Source organism: Lactuca saligna, chromosome 9, assembly GCF_052625555.1.
Source record: "Lactuca saligna cultivar CGN05327 chromosome 9, ASM5262555v1, whole genome shotgun sequence".
NCBI lineage: Eukaryota > Viridiplantae > Streptophyta > Magnoliopsida > Asterales > Asteraceae > Lactuca > Lactuca saligna.
The window spans coordinates 148,280,407-148,297,108 of NC_136425.1; the positions used below are offsets into that span (position 1 = coordinate 148,280,407).

Below are 16,702 nucleotides of genomic sequence, written 5' to 3' on the forward strand. Positions count from 1 at the left end.
CGCGGTTCATGAGATCCATTAATGCGGCAGGAACATTGGTAAACCCAAACGGCATCACCACAAACTCGTAATGACCATAGCGAGTTCGGAAGGCTGTCTTCTTCACATCATTGTCCCTAACTCGCATCTGGTGATAACCTGATCGCAGATCCATCTTAGAGAACCAATATGCTCCCTGAAGTTTGTCAGATAGGTCATCAATCCTCGGTATGGGATAACGGTTCTTCATCATCACCTTATTCAACTCTCGGTAATCTATAGACATCTGATGTGACCCATCCTTCTTCTTCACAAAAAGGATCGGGGTTCCCCATGGCAAACTGCTCGGCCTGATAAATCTTTTGTCTAATAGCTCCTGCAGCTGTGTAGATAACTCCTGCATCTCAGGGGGAGCCAACCGATATGGTGTCTTGGCTATTAGAGCCACACTAGGAACTAGATCAATCCTGAACTCTACCTGCCTCTCCGGAGGCACCCCGACAAATCCTACAGGAACACGTACGGGTACTCCCGTACGATCGGTACGTCGCGCACGATCGCCTTACCCTTTTCCTGAGTATCCATCACATAAGCGACATAACCTGCGCAACCCTATTGAAGGTAGTGTATCGCCCTTACTGCTGAACACAAAGTCGGTCACACTGCGACCTCTCGCCTTGAATCACTGACCCTCCCCCACTTGGGATCCTAACTCGCACTAGTTGATGCTTGCAGTCGATAACTGTCTCATTGGGGCTCAACCAATCCATACCTACGATGACCTTATTCCCTCGCAGGGTAATAGGGACTAAATCCACGAAATACTGCTCATCGAACAACTGCAGTGTACATCCCCGATGAACCCTCACGACCCGAACGGTCCTATCATTTGCAATCTCTACATCAAGGGGACAGTCCAGCTCCCCTGGAGCTCCAACGAATCGCTTGCTAAGCGCGAGCAATACAAAGGATCGGGTAGCCCCCGAGTCGAATAATACCAGCACTGGGATATCGTTCACATGGAACGATCCTAAAACAAGATATATGGAATATAAATATCAAAACTGACATATAATAAAACTAGGGAGAAGAAACATAACCGTCACCACATCTGGTGCGACACGCGCCTCCTCACCGGTCAGCTGGAAGGCTCGACTCCTTACCACAGGAGCATCTGACTTGCCCTAGCGGCTATCTGTGATTCGCAAGGTCGCTGGAGCTGGCGCCGCCACTAGCGCCCCTGATACCAATCTCATGAAATTGGCCTTTTTATGGCCTCGTTGATTGCAGTGAAAACAAAGCAGGTCTGATGTTTGATTGGTGGGGGTATGGGTAGTACAATCCCTGCTAAAGTGCCCCAACTTGTCGCACTTATAGCAGCCCAACCCCCTACTCTGCAAGCCCCTTCATGCGTCTTGCCGCATTTCCCATAGCGGCTCTGGCCCTGTTAACCCTTCGACCACGAGTTGAATCCCTTGGGTTTTTTCACTGAAACCCCAGTCGTCTGCCCACTTTCCGCCTTCATCTTCCTAATGTGCTCTATATCAATCTCCCTTTATTGTGCCCTGGCTATCATATCATCCAAAGTTGGGCACGCCGAATAGCTGACATATTTCTGAATGCCAGCTCTCAACATATCATGGTACCATGTTTTCTTTATTTCCTCATCACCCGCGTACTGGGGCACCAACAAGGCCCTCTCCCTGAACTTGGCGGTAATCTCCGCCACCGTCTTAGTAGTCTATCTCATATCCAAAAACTCTCTGGCCAGCTATTTAACCTCCACAACTAGCACAAACTCCGCCCGAAACCTGGACAAAAAATGATAGCATTCGTTATATGTAGTTTAAGTTGGATATCTTGAGAACTCTTGGTGTAATGCCTTATTGTGATATTCTTGTTTGATTGTTCATTCTTAGGCGGATCATTTGTTCGATTGTCTATCTAATCTTTGACCGCATACGACTTTATGGATTGTATGAAAGACCGAGATTTGGCTTATGACAATTGCATGAAAGACCATGGGTATGACCATGACATTTGTATGAAATACCATAGGAGGACCATGGCACTTGTATGAAAGACCATGGGAGGACCATGGTAGAAATACCATGGGAGGACCATGGTAACCTTATGTAAGGTTGTGGGATGACAATAACAATTAAAACTACAGGTGGACTGCAACAATGAGTGATTGTAAGACTATGGGAGGACCGTAGCATTCATATGTTTTGTACTGGCATGTAAGTTGATATATCGATTTTATAGATAAGGTCCTTGTGTGGATGCGTTGTATCTATAGTTGAATATGTGGTATTATGGGGAACTCATGAAGCTTTATGCTTATAGTTGTGGATTAAATGTTTTGCAGTTTGTTCGTGAGAATAGCTCGGCAAAACTATACAAACGCATCGAAGATATCCGTTTCCACGGTTTTGTAACTCAACTCTAATAATTCATGGTTTCAATCAAACAAATGTCTGTCAATGGTTTTTGAGATAAAGGTTATAAATGGTTAATCTATTTTATAAATCAAAAATCTCTTTGTAATTTTTGGGAGGTTATAGCAAGGATGAAAGATCCAACATGGCACCCTTCTAACGGAATTAAACCCACAACACCAAAAGCAGAAGGATTAAAAACCAAGTCAGTTTTACATGTAAATCACCAAACCTAAGAGAGATGTTGTGATGTCATATATGTAGATATATATATATATATATATATATATATATATATATATATATATATATATAGAGAGAGAGAGAGAGAGAGAGAGAGAAATATGTGGAGTCTAAATGATTTTGAGAAAGGAATAACTAACTTTAGGGTTTAACCCTAGCAGTCTATTCATAGGCAATTAAGAGAATTATAAAAGGATACAAACTCTAGGGTTTATCCTTATCTGAATTAAACATGTCATATCCATATCTAATGGATATCAAAACTATCCACTATAGGCTCTCCAAAAGCTTTCGAAATATTCAAATTAATCCATTTAATTAATTAATATTCAACTTTTTAGTTAATTAAAATATTTTAATTAATTATCAGAATAATTTCTAATTAATTTATTATTTCCTTAACAAATCAACATCTTATTAATCTCCATTTCCTTATGTTATTTAGGTCATGAGGCCAATTCAAGAGACCTTATTATTATTACAAATATTACCAAAACAATTAATGACCTTAGACACTATTTTCAATAATTTCCTACTTGGACAGGTTGTCAACTTTTATGATCAAACTATTTCACTAACAATCAACAAAGAGTATTCGTCCAATCTAACTACCAAATTCTAACTAGAATCAAAATTTGACCATTAGACAAGTGATCAACTTATTCATTTGTTCTAGTTATCTCTATCAACACGAGCCATGGATATAGGCCAATCTCAATGTTCAACATTTTGTTTTCCAATTAATAATTTATGACGTTACATCTGACTACTAAATTGAACACATTAGTTTAGTCAGGGTTTAACCAAACACTTCAGATGCCATCACTAAATCATTGACGGACCCATAGATATCGCTTCCTAGTTACGAGAAGGAACAATTAAAATTTGACTACATAGTTTTTTCCTACTCATCTATTCATACATGGAAATACCCTTTACGACTACCAATTATGTATAGCATTGTAGCACACCAATACATAATAGATTTTGTAAACAAAATCCTATATGTATCTCAATTTGAAGAATAAAATATATTATCTCTTTAGAATTACTTGTGACAAGATCCATGAAGTAATCTCTTAAGTGCGGTTTGTTCCAATACTTATTATCTCTATTTTCAAGTAGTAATACAGTATCGGTGCAATACCAATTACAATGCCCAATACAATTTGGTTAATCAACCAATACTCATGATAGTCTTTAATTTGCGGTGTACTCTACATGTACGCCCAGCATACGTTGGCCTTGACCAACTACGGGTGGTTGACCCAGTACATGCAACGTACCATGGATTACCCCCAGTGGCCCAGTGTACTGTCCAGCCAACCCAAATCCTTCTAATGACTTATTCCATTAAGCCCTAACATCCAAAACATAGATCCATATCCCTAAAAACGCCCTAAGCCATAAAATTATAAAGTTTATGCTTTTGCATGCATTGATGGGGATTAGGACATAAATTAAGTCCATAAAAACACTTAGTTAATATCTAACACTTGCATGGTTGAGGCTAAACTGTAACGCCCGCAGATCCGGGCTAGTCAATTTAGAGGCAATAGGGGTCGAAAACGACTTTTCTACAAAAAGATTATTTAGAATAAATAATCTTAACCAAGTTGTAGAATATGTCACAAGGTTTCCGTACATATAAATAACGCCGAAATCCGAGTTATAACGAAGAAGTTATGACCCGTCGAAGTTTCGCGTCGGAACCGACACAGCGTCGGGAAGCGTAAATAGTAAATTTATGATAGAGAGAGATTTAGCTTTAGCGCTCTAAACGAAAGTCGTAGAATATGTTAAACTAAGAACATCGATAAAAAGAACGCCCAAATCTAACTTCGTATGAAGAAGTTATGATTTTTCGAAGTTTCGGATTAGCGGTGTACAACCCGAAATTCGAATTTTAGATCGATTGATTTTTAGCCGACACAACCTAAACAAGAATCGAAGATCTCGTTATTAGTAGCGTAACGATAAAAATACAGACGAAAATGGACATCGGATAAAGAAGTTATGAGATTTTAACGAACCAATCCTGTCCCGGCCTGTTAAAAATATAACTTTAAAAATAAAGTCAAAATTAGCTGACGGAGTCTAAACAAAAGTTGTAGAGTACGTCTCCACCTACGCGTGGATATAAAGAACGTCAAAAACGGAGTTCGTATGAACGAGTTGCAAATTATAATAGCATATTTACGTATTAAAATAAAGTATAAATCATGTATACGTACACATATATATACATATGTATATATCATTAGAAAGGTATCGACGATGCGGTCATTATAAGACTAATGTTGAGTTCTTTCGACATTATTTTAGTACAAATATCATTAAATCCATTTAAAATAGTATTATAGAGGGGTGTTTAGTTGTTTATATAACTAAAAGGTCATTAAGTAATTATGGAGGGTAGTTTTTGAAAATTCAATTAGTATAAATAAGAGCCTTGGGCTCTCATATTTCTTGCACCATTCTCTTGATTCAAGAGTCTTTCTCTCCTTATCCCCCGAGCATTTCGGTCCCTCGTGATTCGACTTCGCTTTCTGTAGTTTTAGTATAGTAAGGTGAGCGCTGAAGCGCTGCACGAATCTTTCTTAGAAAGATTCAGCGACGAAGTTCTGCCCCTGCAGAGCCCGACTCCTAGCTAAAATCCCCTTGAAAGTAAGTTATGCTTACCCTATTTTAAATATAGTTTATATTTAAAATTAGTATTGTTATTATAAATTTATAATAAATATTTGAGCTATTATTATGACTTATATAAGTGTCGTTATAATATCTTTTAACTACTCGCGGTACGGGGAGTCTGGTTTAAAGGGCCGCATAGGGTTGTTGGATTTCAGAAGTGCTATACGCCAAAATGGTCCTGCCCTCCGGTGTTTTATGTCTGGCCCCTGTCTGTACATAGTAGTTGGAAAGTATTGTTTAAACGCTTATATAATAATAATAATAATAATAATAATAATAATAATAAGACTAATAATTAGTCACGGTAATATTAGACTAAAATCTAGTGGTGATAATACTAGGTTTCGTCAAAGGAAATTATTTTAAAGTAAACGAAGCGATGTCCGAGTACCGAGTCACCACCTTCTCAGGTGAGTGCATAGTCCCTTTCATCTTACACATAGATATGAAGTATTTTAAAATAAATTACGTGCTATGTGTGCATATTGTCTGAATACTTGCTGTCTATGCTGAGTGAAAGTTTTTATACATGTTTTAAATGATTTAAACTATATATGTATTTTATATCTACGAAAATGTTGGGGTAAAACATGGGTAGATATAATAGATGAAATATGAGTTGGATGATGAGTTGAGAGGTGATATAGACTATAAGGTGTGGGTGAGAGGTGTACGATGTGAGAAGCCTTTTTCCCAAACGATGTCCCCGTCATTCAGTAGAGTATGGATGACAACCACGGACTATCCTAGATAGTCCAGTGGAACACTATCAGGCTCGCAACCTGTAGGTGTTGTGAACGATGTGTTCACCCGGTGTACTCTAAACCTTGGTGATCATGCAGACTTGATACCTAGACCCTGGCGATCATGCAGACTTGGTGCCAAAACCTTGGCGACTATGCAGACTTAGTGCCTATTGTATAAATTCTGGCGACTATGCAGACTTAGTGCCTAAACCCCGGTGACGATGGACTTCGTGCCGATTCCTTAGGATGATCCTTAGGAATGTATGAACGAGGAATAGTTGATTCTTAGGGTAGATCCTTAAGAATAAAGCAGATAATAGGGATGGGTAATTGGGTTGATTGTTTGATTATTTGAAAATAATAATTATATTATTGTGGGTTGAAAACCCTATGTACTCACCAGATTTCCCAACCTGACTCACTCAGTTTATTTGTATCACAGGTGTCGATATGAAGTCACATTTCACTGAGAGATTTAAAAGAGATGTAGATCACTAGTGTAAATAAATGTAAGTTCTGTTTATTCTTATGTTTCTGTATTGACGATGACATCCCAAATGTTTTTAAAAGTGAATAAAAATATATTTCTTTAGAAATGCTTTGACAACGCGATTATCATGTTTTTCTGGGAACAAATTCCGCAACATTTTTATTAAAAGAAGTACTCTGATTTTTATAAAGCATAAACAAAATCGGTCTTTTCTGGCCGTGAAAATGGGGATGTCACATAAACCATCAAGGTCCAATTTTTATGGCCCTTAACACTTCCAAGAGTCTAAAAGTACAGCTCATATGGACTGAAACTCCTTTAACTAAAAGAATCTAAACTATGGGACCAAAACATAACATTAATCACCCCAAAACTAGATCTAAGCATGCAATGACCAAAGTTTAAGCTTTATACCTCAAATAGGTCATAAATGATGCCAAACTTCTCGATCTACAATCTCTCTTCACGTCCTTGCTTCTTCTCCAAATACCTTCTTCTTCAAAACCAACAAATAACACCAAAAATGCACAAGGTAAACTCAAAATGCATGCAAAAGGTTTAGGGTTCGGTTTTATCACTCTAAGGGCAATGGAGGCTGAGAGGATGAGGGTTATGAGGGACTTATGCTCTTTACATAGGGTGTAAGCCCTAAAATTTAGGGTTTACTTTTGGCCAGACTACACCCAGCATACACATGGGTACGCCCAGCGTGCGCAGGGACTTCCCCGATCCGCACCTCATCTTATGTACGCCGTGTGTACACTATGTACGCCCAGCGTACCACTACTACAAAATCGAAAATACATTACGGCATATATAATATGGTTTATAGAGTAATTCGTATTATATAATGTTAGATGGCTTAGAAAATATTTAGTATACGGTTTTATGAAAAAACAATTGTACTCTTTGGTGTAGTGCATGAAAAGGGAAATGGAATACGCTAGAATACGCTTAGTCATTTATAGTCGTATTTTATATATAACCAGATAAAGAGTCTTATATTTAAAATATAATACCTAAAAATTAGACACCGTTATAGTAGTGCCACGTCCATATTCTATACAACCCCTTGTACATAAATACGTATCACCTCAATGCCAATATTTATCTTTCTTAAAAAAAAAACATAAGAAAAATCGACCTTTGTTTTTAATATCTCTGCTTTGAGGTGTTTTGGAGACGGTGGTATTCATTCTGATTGAAGCATACATAATGATGATCTTCATCTGAAGACAAGTTGTTAAGTTTTCTTCCGACCTTGGTATCAGGTATGTTTTTAGTAGGTATGTTTTTAGCAGCTATACTTTATTTCTTCTTATTGCTTTCTGACACCTATTAAATCAATTTCCAACCATATGATTTTGCAATTTATGCATTAAATAGTTTGATTGATTCTATTTGATCAAAACAAAATATATTTTTTCTTGAACGACATTAAAATTGAAAAAAACAAACCCCAATCACAATTCCATCATCTTTTTTTTTTTTTTTTTTTTTTCATTTTAGCTTCCTTGTTCCTTGTTCTTGCCTTCGCTAGTTGCAATACAAACATAATCACCCCCAATTGATTCTCGCCCCCATCCATTCCCCACACCCCAATTACTAAGCTTCACGTGTGGTTTCAATTTCCCCTCAAATCCAACTGTAAACCCTCCCTCAATTTGGATTGAATATCTTCCATTGTCGATCATAGATGTTGACTCTTGGATGTTGTTTGTATTCTACATCCAAACGTTGGATCTTCAATCTCGATCGTCTGGTATGATTGTGTCTTAGTACTTTATTTTTAACTACTATTTTATTATAGTTACTTTTTTTAATTTTGAATGACCAATTATTATCGTTTGTTAAAGCTAATATATTTATGTTTATTTTTTATTGTAGTTGTCAATTTTATAATTTCTCATGACTAAATTTCCGAACTTTATAAACACGCATATCCATGTATTAAACGGAAGATCGATATAATTGGTTTCGAAACTATTTTATAATTGATTTTTTTATTAATAGATATATACATTACAACCGTATTCTAGTTCCTAGATTAGCGTACTAAATCTTCTTATATATTACGATTCTACAATCGTATTCTATTACTTAGATTACCGTACTATATATTCTTATAAGTTACGGTTCTACAACAATATTCAATGCATAGTTTACCGTATTATATCTTCTAAATAAAATACGGTTCTACAACCGTATTTTATTACTTCTTCAAATAAAACACGTTCTATTATAATACACTTCAATGTCTGTATTTTAATTGCTTTTTCAACCGCATTTTATTTTTGATTTTGTAGTAGTGTACGGCCCTCACCCATAATATATTTTCATAAGAAAAATACATGACGTCTCGGACGTTACACTGTAGTTTACCACGGTTTCACATACTAGTTGTATACTAAACAATCAAATAATTCTTTTAATCAAATTGATATAATCAAACCAGCGATGAAGATAGGTTACCATCCAACCATATGGTTGAACTCTATTTAATTTCAATTACATATGTTGCAAATTCAACCATCTTGTTTGGTTGTTCGGTTTCCATTTTATAATTTACAATAGAATACGTATAAAAAAGTTGACTTTTGTGACATTTTTCTATGCATATAAACATTCCCGTATAATCATATATGTTAGCACTTTCTTTCTATGGTATAATACTTTAAAAATAATTTATTTATAAGTTGTTTGGTAAATGATGTTGAACTGAATAGTTCTAACATCAGAAGAAATTGATGTTGCTTAATTATTCGCAGACAATTCCATTGTTTTTGGTTTGTTCCAAGGTTGTTTAGACAGGGGCGGACGTAGGATTTCATAGTAGGGTTGCACGGGAAGATTAGGGGTTGTACGATAGTAGAAAAAATAAAAAAATTTAAAATTTTCGAAAATTTTTCCACTGCGGCTGGAAAATTTAGGGGTTGTCGGTGCCTAAATCCGCCACTGTGTTTAGATATTGAACCAAATATACTGCAAGCCGATTCTTGACTTTGGTGCAAGATGGGATAATTGTTCAAGGAAACGTAAAACGCTACTCACCATATTTTATTGTCTTATCTGACGAATATGGAAGTTGAGAAACAATAAAATATACAACAATATGATACAACCCCACCATGGTAGCTGACGAAGTAATTTCATTGGTCTATTCTTGGCAAATATATGAAAAATTTTGAAAATTATAAATAGACTTATTGGTGTTGTTCTCCGTTTCTTTGTTGTAATATGTAATTGTAAACTTGTTTATTGGTCCGGCTAGTTACTTGTTAGTCTCGTGGTCTTATAAATTTTATTCGTCGTTTCCAAAAAAGAATGCAAACCGATTCAAATATCTTAATTGCCACATTCAAATATTATCAATGAACATGGTGCGGTTTTAGGGTCAAACCGAACCGCAAACCGCAAGGTGAGGTTTTTGAATTCTAGAAACTGTTGTGTGCGGTTTTTCAATGGTTCGGTTTTGCGGTTATTGTGTGTGATTTCGGTTTGTAACGGTTCCGTGTCGGCTTTAATCCGATTCAAACATATGGTGCGGTTTTTTATGTTCACCGATACGATTTTTTTAACCGTGGTGCTCATGTGAAGATTTATGATTGTATGACATGTTATCATTTCATTCCTCACATTTAGAAGCTGTAATTTTGTGTTTTTTATGTTATTTACTTGATCACTTCATTTGCAACCTATATTCTCAGGCTCATTTTTTATTCAAATTGTGCTTACAAGTTACAAGCTTGCAAGTTGTAGCTCACATAATGTTTATATTTTACACATAATTATTAAATCACAAACACAAAGTGACAAACTCACATATTAAACCTAATATCTAATTACTAATTACCATTAAATTCAATATATAATATATGTATAAATTAGAATTTATTGGTTTTTTATATAATATATATAATTTTATAATATAAATTAGTGATTTATTTTATTGTTAATAAACTTGCGGTGCAGTTCGGTTTTGATGGTCCAGTTTCTAGATAAAAACCGCACCGCACCAATAAATTCGATTTTTTCGAAAAAAATAAAATCTGCACCATCGGTTTTTGCGTCGGTTTCGGTTTTTCGGTTACGGTTTATTGCGCATTTTATGGTTTTTCTTTTATCGGTTCGGTTTTGACTCACCTTTAAGCCTCTTAGACGAGTTTGATTCAAAACTTACAAAACGATATGAAATATTTTATCACAAATGTTTGCATAGATAACTGAACGGAATTAAATAAAAAGAAGCATTATTTTCAAAAATCATCCATGTTATCGGAGATTAGTAGATAATTACCTAATAATTTTGTGACTCCGTATGATTTTCTTCCAAGTCAGAGAATTACTATTATTTTCCAAATCGATTTGTGTTTTGGTATTATTAATGTATAATATGAAGTAACAAAATAACAATATTCTCTAAGTTTTATTCTCCAGTTTGAATGCAAGTGACGTGTTGTTTTATAAAGTAAAATAATTAGATAAATTGACAATAAGGATTAGGAGAAGTCGGTAAGGGCAGACGAGAAAAGAGGAAGCTGTTGGGAGTAGATTTTGTCTAACCTTTTGTGTTGACTTTGTAAGAGTACATAATGGTCATAAACTATGAGATTAAGATGTCGATATGCAATTTCTTAGAAGTTTATAATTTTTTTTTACAAAGAAACTTAAAAAAGTTGATGATCGGTACATAACATTTTTTAGCCATGCATAACAAATTATGTTTTATCAAGGTTCTAAAAAACGCAAGGCATGACTTGGCGGCGAGGTCAAAGTTAAGTTATGTCAAGCCTTGGCGAGCCATGACGTTTTTCAAGGCGTGACTATTTTATATACATTAAAAGAGATAAATCATATAATTATTGAATTATATCAAATATATGAAGCTTTTTAGAAGTGTTATATTAATATTTAATATAAAAAAGTTAACACAAACTCAATTATTTTAGGTCCAACAAAAAAAATTGAAAAAATCCACGCCTTGAAAAAAACTCGCGCCATAACGCGAAAAGGCACGCCTTGACACGTTATTTGGGTGTCAAGCTTAACAAACTCACCTTGGACGTTTTCGTAACGGCTACACCATGACGCGCTTTTTAGAACCATGTGTTTTATACAGTTTAGAGTACAATCATCTAAAACATAAGTTATTGTGTACGGCTAAAAATTGTTATGTTTTAGTTAAAGGAAAAATGTCATTCTAACCCTATAAACTTTTTTCAGTTTACTCTAAAATGTCTTTATTTTTTTTTGTATTCAAAGGTAGTGATGAAATTTAGAACCGAAAAACCGAACCAAAACCAGAATCATAACCGTTAGAACCGGAATATGTAAAACCGGTTCAGGTCCCGGTACTGGAACCGGTTTTAGGAGCCGAAACCGATTTCTGTGAAAAGTTTAAAACATGCATATCTCATTCGTTTGAAGTCGAATTAACATGAGGTTTTTCCAAAGTGTATTTTATAGTTTGTAAATGATTTTAAATTATAATTTTGTTATTTTTGAGTTTATATTCATTGACTTACAGTCTCTCAAAGTCGAGATATCAAAGCTGAAAATTTTATGTTTTTCAACTTTTGTTTTATATGATAGTTTTAAAACATGCATATCTCATTCGTTTGAAGTCGGATTGGCATGATATTTTTTTCATAGTGTAGTTTATAATTTGTATATGATTTTAAACTATAATTTTGTCATTTATGGGTTTATATTCATTGACTTATAATCACTCAAAGTCGAGATAATCAAAGTTGAAAATTTTATGTTTTTCAGCTTTCTTTGTATTTGTGTGATAGTTTTAAAACGTGCATATCTAATTCGTTTGAAATTGAAATAACACGTGGTTTTTTCCAAAGTGTAGTATAGAGTTTGTACATGATTTTAGACTATAATTTTGTCATTTTTTGTTTCATATTCATTGATTTATAGTCTCTCAAAGTCGGGATATCAAAGTTGCAATTCTTTTTTTTCAGCTTTATTTTTGTATTATGTGAAATTTTAAAACATGCACAACTAATTCGTTTGAAGTCGAATTATCATGAGTTTTTTTTTTTTGCAATGTGTAGTTAAGAGTTTTTACATGATTTTAGAGTATAAATTTGTCATTTTTGGTTTAATATTCAACGACTTACAATCCCTCAAAGTTGGGATATCAAAGTTGAAAATTTTCAAAGTTCAACTACTAGTAATTACCAAAAAATTCCGGTTTTCCCGGGTTTTCCAGTTCTAGACCCACTTTACCCGGCACCTTACTCGGAACCAAACCAGAACCGGTTCCTATATATCGGTCCGGTTTCCGATCCTACAAAATCTTGTTAATCGGTTTTCGGGTTTTCCGGGTCCGAGTCTACCAGTCTGGGTTTTGACCCACTCTCATCCTTACTCGAAGGGCTTAAGTCCATTTTAACGTCTTAAAACACCATTTAAAAAGATAAGAAGTAGTAACTCGGTAACTTACATGTAATTAGCAAGTTTGACTCTAATTTCCAACAAGGCTAATAGCTAAAGCTTGGTAATTGTAACACCCAAAAACCATAAGGCTAATTAAGGAAAGATAATAAGCAAATTAAAGGTCTACTCGTCAAGTCCGTGGGGAATAACTCGATGAGTAGGAAATTGTTTTGGACGCGGGTAGAGAGACCTACTCAACGAGTTGGGGAGGACCAACTCGACACGGGTTTGGGAAACCCTAGATTCGGGGTTTTGCATCCTATTTAAAAATCATAATCTTCACTTTAGGGCCTTATTTCCAGCCTCTACTGTCCAAACCCTAGATCTCGAAACCTTAATGCTTGTGATCCATTTTTGAGTGAACCTTGTGTGATTTGGAGCTTGTGAAGAAGAGGAGAGGCTTGGAGATTCAGAAGAAAATTGTAGATCTAGAAGCAACATCTCATTCTCTTCATTTTCTGGTAATAAAGCCTCTAACTTGCATAATAGTCTCATAGATCTCCTGATGTTCACTTTATGAGGGTTTTGGTCCAAGAATCTTAGTACTTGGGGAATGGATGTCCCAAGTGACTTACCTTTCAGATCTGAGGTCTATAAGGGGTTTCATGGCATAAAGGTGCAAACTTTATGGCCATGGAAGCCCCATGCACGCTTTAAAGTATTGTTATGGCCTTGTAAGCCCCAAAAGGCCATGCATGGAAGGAAATCTTGAGACTTTACGTATTCAGTGGGTGACCAGGGCCTAGATCTTAGTTTGCATGCTTTGGTGTGGAGTATTATGGTTTTTGGACAAAGAGCTATGTCATAAAGAACTATGGTTTTAGCTAAACCCATTAAGATGGACTATTAGTGGGTAAAGTTGGAAACTTTACCCTTAAAAGAGCATTTCCAGTATGTAGTTGAAGCATGAAGCTTGGATTTGAAGAGTATAGGCTTAACCCTTTAAGATAACCCAATCAGACAGAGGGACTCAGCAAGTCCAAGGACTCAACGAGTTGAGTCATGATGTCCCATTTCTGTTTATGGTAGAACTCGACGAGCCTGAGGATGACTCGACGAGTTGATTCACCAAATCACGACTGTAAGTAGCTAGGCAACTCGGCGAGTCAATGGGGTGACTCGACGAGTTGGATTGCGATTTCAGGGATCAGACTTCTATAACTCGGCGAGTTAATGGAGAAACTCGGCGAGTTGAGTCAACTTAGGGTGTTGACTTTGACTTTGACAAGAATGTTGACTTTGACCAGAGGTAAAATGGTCATTTTACCCTAAGAATGATTATCAGTTCTTGGCTAAGTATTATCTTGGTAATGATAGCTTAGGAAGTCGAGAGATTAGCAGTTTGGGGATCTGCCAACTAGCAGCGAGAGGTTTACTCGTAGGATTTAGCAGCCAGCTTGTGAGGTGAGTTTTCTCCAGTAGGAGTGGGTCGAAGGCACCAATGTTGGCCCGTTTATGTATGTTAGTGTATGTCGGACTTAGGTCTGATGTCGGGGTTAGCTCGATGTAGATTGTATGTTTCCAGACTTCGGTCTGATGCTGGGGCAAGCCCAAGGAATGTTTAGCTTATATGTTATGTGTTGTATGTTCTGGACTTCGGTCCGATGTCGGGCGGGGCCCGAGGAAATAATGCTTGTTTAGTTATACTTGTTGTCTTTATGATACTTGTATGTTCCTGGTAGGGAGGTGAGTGTGGGCGGGGTCCCGTGTCTCATCACTAGCTGAGTGTGGATGGGGTTTCATATCTAATTATTAGCAAAATAGGGGCGGGGCCCAAGATAGGCGGGGCCTTGAGACTAGCAGTTATAATGTTGTGTTGATTGTTATGAACTAGCATGACTATATGTTATTGTTTGTATGAGCACAGCGGGCGGGGCCTAGTAGAAACATATTTGTATAACGAGCAGGGCTCGATGCCAGGCAAGGCCTGATGCCTGATTCGTCTGATGTCGGGCGGGGCCCGAGGTAGCGGGCTAGTCCCAATGTTTGTAGTATTTGTTTATGTGTATGGTATGTGGTAGTTATGGGAGATTCACTGAGCTTCGTGCTTACAGATTTCAGTTTTGGTTTCAGGTACTTCCATTATCAAGGGGAAGAGCTCGGGATGATTGCATGACACACACCACAACTTTTAGCCTGGGATGATTTACTCTGATATTTTTGATATATGATTTTGATGCAGTGATCGATATGATGTTTTGAAATATTTTCACTTATGTTTCCATGAGATGATTTAGATTACTATGGGTTTATTTGTAATTTAAAAAGAAAATTTTGGAATGTATTTTTAAGATGTTATAGTAATAACTTTCCCATCTCCATATATCTTAGTCAAATCCTCCTGAGATAAAATATCTCCTAATATCACACAAGAACTGCAATAAACTAATATATGTTTCCCATGATAATTTTCTCAACACCACCATATATTATCTTCCAAACTCGACAGCAAGCAACGACTTTAAATATACCTCATTGGTGTGTCCTGACTCTGACATCTAAGGTAGGAATGAATATTCTCGTCCAAAATCTCCTAGATGCCCTCCTTAACCGTACCAAAGATCACAGGAGTATGGTCCAAATACTGCGCGTAATCTCAGCTGAAATAAGCTGTAGCACTTGGTTCCCGGTACGCATTTCTTGTAATTAATAATTCTTAATTCGTGCATTTATCCTTGGACTCGGCGAGTTGAAGGACCGACTCGCCGAGTAGGAGCGGGATGGGACGCGAAGTCTGAGCTTTGGACTCGGCGAGTCGATTCCCCGACTCGGTGAGTAGGCTCTGTTGGGGAAAAAACCCTAACCCGAGTGTTGGCACCCTATTTAAGCACACTAACTCAGCCTCCCTTGTCCCTGACACTTCCAGAAGAGCTGTAGAGCGAAACCCTAGCCCCTTTTTGTCCTTGTGAGTGATTTTGGCCTTGTGAAGGAAGTTTGAAGCTCAAGAGAAGAAGAAGGAGGTGGAAGAGTGCAAGGAGGAGCTGTAGATCCGACATCTACCCTGCAAGAGGCTTCCATTCATGTGACATCCCCAATTTCTCGGCCAGAAAAGACCGATCTGTTTATGCTTTGTTTTATAAATCAGAGTAATCATTTAAAGAAAACAGTTGCAGAATTTGTTCCCAAAACAAGATATGATAAAAACTTATCAAAACATTTCTCAAAGAGAATGTATTTTCATTAAATAATAAAACCTCGGGATGTCATGTTCCGATACAGACACATAAGCATAAACAGAACATACATTCATTTACTCTACTAATTTACATCTCCTTTAATCTCTCAGTGCAAAGTAGCTTCGTATCGATACCTGTAATACAGTTAAACTGAGTGGGTCGGGCTTGGGAGCCTGGTGAGCATATAGGGTTTTCAACCCACAATAATATAATTATTATATTCAACCATCAAACAATCAACTCAATTACCCATCCCTATTATCTTCTTTATTTCTTAGGATTTTACCCTAGGAATTCAACTATCCGTCATTCATTCATTCCTAAGGATTGACCTAAGGAATTAGCACAAACTTCCATTGCTACATAAGGCGCATCTGCCAACATTATCCTTTAAGCGCCTCTGCCAGGATTACATCATACACTATGAGGCGCGACTGCCAGGTTTATTACATTCTCTTTTAGGCGCATCTGCCGACATTATCC

At 36.6% G+C, this 16,702-nt stretch overlaps 1 long non-coding RNA gene across 1 annotated transcript; it reads left to right on the forward strand.

Annotated features, from left to right (window-relative positions):
* The first annotated feature begins 5,152 nt into the window (after positions 1-5,152).
* LOC145014064 (uncharacterized) lies at positions 5,153-15,272 on the forward strand. Its single transcript, XR_013665386.1, has 4 exons — positions 5,153-5,330; positions 5,699-5,767; positions 6,546-6,612; positions 15,117-15,272. It is a non-coding gene; the product is annotated as an uncharacterized LOC145014064 (long non-coding RNA).
* Positions 15,273-16,702: the final 1,430 nt, after the last annotated feature.